General features: G+C 36.6%; 1 non-coding gene across 1 annotated transcript; it reads left to right on the top strand.

The window, feature by feature from the left end:
- The first annotated feature begins 5628 nt into the window (after window positions 1–5628).
- TRNAD-GUC lies at window positions 5629–5700 on the top strand. Its single transcript has one exon. It is a non-coding gene; the product is annotated as a tRNA-Asp (tRNA).
- The last annotated feature ends 284 nt before the right edge of the window (window positions 5701–5984 follow it).

The raw sequence follows: 5984 nt of genomic DNA, 5'->3' as shown, positions 1-5984 counted from the left end.
GCAATAAATTCAGTTGAGGAAAATGTTAGGAAGACGTTAATCGTATTTCCTTGATTACACTCTGCACATGCGCTCAGCTTTTGAATAGTCTGTGAGCAGAAGGAAACTTACACAGTGTCAGAAGATGTGTCTGCTTCCAGGCAGAGAAGTCAGTTTGAAATAGTTTATGGTTTTCATTGCTCTTTTTAGCCTGGGGTGGACACTCTCTGCTCGCCGGACTCTCACCCAGTTTTTGTTATCTGCATGGGTAACACTACGCGTGATTGAATTCTAAATCAGGTTTGAATCCCTAATTGTTGCTTAAAATGACTTCAAACGTATTTCAACAGGATGCAGCCCTTCAATAAACAGTTAGTGTGTATGAAGCAAATTGCTCTCATGGCGGCAGTCCTGGGAGGATGCTCCCAGACACCACACATTTGGCTTCATCTCTGGAAAAGAATTACTGATGTACAACATACAGTCATCACTGGAGTATTTGACTCCATAAAAGTAGGAACTGTGTCTGCCTTTGCTCATCATCATACTCTCGGGTTGTACAAATGTGCCCATTGGTTTTCTCAGCATGGGAGATGCCCTGGAATATTGTTGCAAGACTTTCATCTTTTATTTCCCATAATGTTCCATCAAACTCATGCCTTTTTTGCAGCAGATTCACTATGTCATTTTGATCTACTCCTCCCTCCTTGAGTTTCTTTCTTTTTCTTCTTTCCCCAGAAATCTAGGGTGGAGGCTTTAGTTAAAAGGGAGGTGGGTGGTCGTCCGCACACAGCCCCACCGAAGCAGGGAGAGTGTTGACGGTCTACCCTTCCCGTTAGCTGTCGTTGCCCTGCAGCTGTGGAAGAGCTGCTCTCCACAGTTAGACCAGTAGCTCCTGGTTACTGGTCTAACTGAGAAAGGGCCATCCCTACCTCAGTATAACCTTATCATCCCAAACTGATGTCCCAATTTTTGATTCCCAATCTTGTGCTCAGTTCTTTCAATTCCTTCAAATAGCCACAGCCTTCAGAAAACCAACTGGCGTCAGGAGTATTAAATATGAGAGATCAAAGTTTTAAAACCAGTGATCTAAACTTCCAGCAAGGAGAACCTAGGAAAGAGAATGGCAAATCAAACAAAAAAGTCAAAAGAAGGAAGCCATAAAGAAAAGGATAGAAATTTATGGAAAACAAATATAGAAACAGATATTTTTAAAGAGCACACTTGTTTCTCAGAAAATGTTGTTAAAATAATAAACACAGAGCAAAACTATTTAAGGAAAACAAAAAAGAAAACATGAATGACAAATATCAGAAATGAAAGAGGAATAATACCAGAGGTCAGTCATGAAAACTGTGAGGGAAAATTTTTAACAGATTTTATGCCAATATATTTAGCAATAAGTGAAATGGAAATTTAACAAATCCAATTTACCAAAATCAACATAGGAAAAAATAGAAATCTGCATAGTTCTACAGCAAACAAAGAACATGAGTCTAAAAACAAAAACCTTCCCACAAAAACTGTAGGTCCAGAGAGCTTTGCTGGAAATTCTTTCAAATATTTAGAGAACAAATAATATTCACCTTACACAAATCATTTTAGAGTAAAAAGAAGAAATGCTCTTCAATGTGTTTTATGAAGCCAGTATACATTTGAAACCAAAACTAGTCAAAGCCATTAAAGAGAAATTACAGGTCAATCTCCCAGTGAACATAGAACCAATATGCTAAACAAAATGTTAGTAACTTTAATCCAGCAATATGTAAAAAGGGCTACATCAGGACAAAGGAGTTGTATTCCAGGAACACTGAGTTGGCTTAAATTGGAAAATTGATGTATGTGATTCACCACATAACAGAATAAGGGGGAAAAAAACAAAAAAACATGATCTCAGAAAAGCAGGAAAAATATTTTATAAAATCCAACATTTATCCATGGTAAACTCTCAGAAAACTAGGAAATAGAAGGACAGTTTTTAATCTGATAAAGTATATCTAGAGTCAAGAAGGTGTTTAATAAGATTTTCCTTGGGTTTGGGAACAAGACAAGAATGCCCACCATCAAAGCTGCAGTCTTGTGCCGGATGACCTATCAATTACAATAGGCAAGAAAAAGGGATAGAAGACATAATATTGGAAAGAGAAAAATAAAACTTCTTTTAGTTGCAGACGTGACTGTGTAAATGTAAAATACCTCAAAAGGCTATAGACTATAACAATAAAGGGTAAGTTTACCGCATATTAGTTTCTTATATAACAATTATTTGTATTTCTATGTACTAGAAACAAAAAGTTGGAACAAGAAATTTTAAAAATAACACTTAAAAAATAACATTGACAGAAGTCAGATATCTAGAAATAATATAACAAAAGAAGTAAAAGACCTCTATATTAAAAACTGCAAAACATTGCTGAGAAACTAAAGATCAATTAAACAAATGCCCATATACCATGTTCATAAACCGGAGTCAAGTCATAAACTTGACTCCATAGAGTCAAGGTGTCAGCTATCCTCAAATGATCCATAGACTCCACACAATCTCATTCAACTTCTAGCATTTTTGTGGTTATTGATAAGCTGATTATAAAATGTATACAAATGTATAAACATACAAAATTCCATAAAGCGGAAAGGACCTATATTAGAAAAGACTACATTGGGTTAGAACAGAGGACTTTTACTATCAGAGATCAATAAAACTATAAAACTACAGTAATTAAAACAGTGGGGCATGGACACAACTATAGAAGAATAGGCCAAGGTTACAGAATATAAATTCTGGAAAGCAATCCATACATTTACAGTAATTTAACTTATAACAAAAGTTATTGGAACAATGCAGTGGAAAGGAATGGCTTTTTCAGTAAATGGTGTTGGATCAATTAGATACCTACATCTATGGAAAAAAGTAAATCTTGAGGCTAACCTCACATTTACAGAAAATTTATTTAAAATAAACAATAAATATTAAAGTAACTATATTAAAATATGGATTATATCCTCTAGAAGAAGATACATCTTCTAGAAGACAGCAGGAGAATATCTTCTTAAACTTGGGAGAGGCAGAAATTTCCTAATCACCATGTTTTGGACTTTATTATGTTTTAAAACTTCTGTTCATTAAAAGACTCCATTTTGAGAGTAAAAAAACAAATCACAGTCTCTGAGAATATATGTACAATGCTGTTATCTGGCAAAGGACTTATATTCAGATTATATAAGGAGCTCCTAGAAAACAAAAACAAAGGGACAGACAATAGACAATTTTGAAAATACGTAAAAGGCTTTAGTAGTCAATTTACAAAAGGCGATATCCCAATTGATAAGCACATCATTACTCAACAGAGAAATTAAATCTACTACCCCAGATGGCTGAAATTAAGCAGACTGACTATACCAAGTGTTGATAGGAATGCAGAAAAACTGGAAAGCTACATGTTGCTGGTGGAAGTTGAAACTAGTATAACTAGTTAGGAAACGTTTTGATAGTATCTACTGAAGGTAAAACACATGTATACTCCATGCCAAGCAATTTCTTAGCTGGATATACCTCACAAAATATAAACGTGTCCACCAACCACATCACTGGAATGTTCTTGGCAACTTTATTCGTAATATTTCAATAGGAAACAATTCAGCATCAATAATCAGATGTACATCAACGATAGGCTGGCTAAGTACATGGTAGGGATGCTTACAGTAGAATATGGCACAAAAATAGAAAAGAAGTGCAGCCAGAGACGTCATGTTGAGTAAAAGAAGCCAGAAATGAAAGGATACAGGCTGAATAATTCCTTTTATGTGGTATTCAGGGATGGGCAAAACAAGTCTGTGTAACAGGGGCCGTAATAGAGGCAACATTTGTGGGTGGGTATTAACCTGGAGGAGGCCTGATGAAACTTTGGGGTAATGAAAATATGCTCAATCTAGGTGGTATTGGGACAATATATACATGGATTTCTTGTGTTTCCATACAGCTTCCTTGCAGAGGAATGGCTATCTTTGTTCCAGACTCTCTTCAAGGATATTTGTATGGTGAACAGTCTTGGAAAATAGAGAGAGTCTCTCCCCCCGAAGCAAAAGGCAAGCATGCGGTCTGTCCATTATTAAAGACGCAGACCCACTAAGATCGAGGTCTGTCTCAACACAGCCCATGGTGTGGCAGGTATCATTTGGCCCTTCATGTTGCCCAGCAGGAACTGGGGCTCAGAGAAGGATGCACTCGCTGACACTCTGGCTGATGCTCTTACTGGGGTAACGTGTCCTGTATCTCGGACCCAGGAGTCTCCTGTCTCCTGCCAGCATCCTGGTACCCAGGTAACTTGTTAGCTTTGCACATAGGGTAAAATTTCAGTCTCTTGCCAGTTCTTCACAACAGGTGGTTTCTGGCTGCATAAATACGTCTAATTAAAAACTGTGACTTTTATGGTACGTAAACCATAGCTCAGTAAAATGCAACTTTAAAAAATGTTAACAAAAAACACTTAGAGCGTAATATCCTCCTATTTCCTGTAAAGCCTGGGCTCCTCACTCAAATGTGTTAATGCGATCTCTTAAATGACTGCGCGGCGCCCTAACCTCTATCATTTTGGGAACTGAAGTGCACAGCGGGCACTATTTTTCCAGAGAACAAAGTGAAATTGTATGTATGTCTCTACATAATGTATTAATTGTATATTAATAAGTAATATATTAATATATGTATTAGCCGATTCACTCCAATGTTTTTACAAAATTCTAGGGTCTGTGCGACCTTTACTTTTTTAAAGGGAGTAAATATGCGATAACAAACACAGTATCACTATACCAGTGGGGAAAATGTGTAGCCTTGAACATAAATAGACAAGTAAGCAGTAGAATTATTTTCTCTTATCTGCCACAATGCTATTCAGGAAGTTAAAATCACACTAACATTCTCCTTTATTAAACTAATAATTTGAGAAACTAAGCAAAGGAAGAATTGCTGTGGAATTATAATGGAAATAATGGTACCTTTCTTTTTCGACCTGATTAAGGCAGCTCGCAATGAAACAAAAATGAGATTGTTCACCAGGGAATATAGCATTAGAATTCCAATTTCATAATTTGAAAGCTTGGTTTAAACAGATAAATGATTTTAAGGCTTTGCGGCTGCATTCAGTTTGTTGTCAAAACTATAAATTTCTTGCCGATATTCTTAGGAAATTCACATGAACACAGCTCTGATTTGACTTTCATATCATTAGCTACAAATTGTTCCTCACCACACAAAATATGAATCAAATGTCTACATTTTCCTTTTGATTTGGAAATGTGCTGTCATGAATCACTTGGAATAAATTACAACGAGCTCACAAAACATACGATGAGCATTTACAGACTCTGCCTAGCAATGTATTATTTGCTTTTTAAATGCCATGAGTACCAAGAAGATTTTTTCTAAGCAATATCACCATGTCTTGTAACTCCCTGCTCGACATAAAAAATGTTTCTACTTCTATGTATTTCTGATAAAGAGTTAGCTACTTTAAAATTCCAAGATAGAAGACAGGAGGTCAAAGAAATAATGTTCTACTTTCTTCTTCAATCATGTATAATACTAATACTGATCATAACAGCTGAAATTCGTGGTGCACTTTACATTTTAAAAGTTGTGTCAGGGGGAGTTCCCTGGTGGTCTAGTGGTTACGATTCAGCACTGTCACTGCTGTGGCCCGGGTTCAATCCCTGGTCGGGGAATTGAGATCCCACAAGCTGCACGGCGTGGGCAAAAATAAAAATAAATAAAAGTTGTGTCATATGACCTTTTTTTTTTTTTTAAATTCATGAACTCCTTTTAAAGCTAACCAAAGATGAAAGAGGGTATGAGTCCTCTTTTATAGATAGGAGCCCTGAAGTTCACAGGTCTTAAGTAACTTGCCCAAGGTCTAGCAGCTGGTAAACCTCATAGTCAACCCCAAATGTCCTGCCTGCAAACCCAGGCCACGCCAGAAGCTTCATTCTGAAAAGGTCGCTCGTCTTTC

This window comes from Monodon monoceros, unplaced genomic scaffold (genome assembly GCF_005190385.1).
Source record: "Monodon monoceros isolate NGI ecotype Baffin Bay Population unplaced genomic scaffold, NGI_Narwhal_1 Super_Scaffold_1, whole genome shotgun sequence".
Taxonomy (NCBI): Eukaryota; Metazoa; Chordata; class Mammalia; order Artiodactyla; family Monodontidae; genus Monodon; species Monodon monoceros.
The sequence above is the reverse complement of the archived record's forward strand: the minus strand, read 5'-3'. Positions and strand labels throughout refer to the sequence as shown.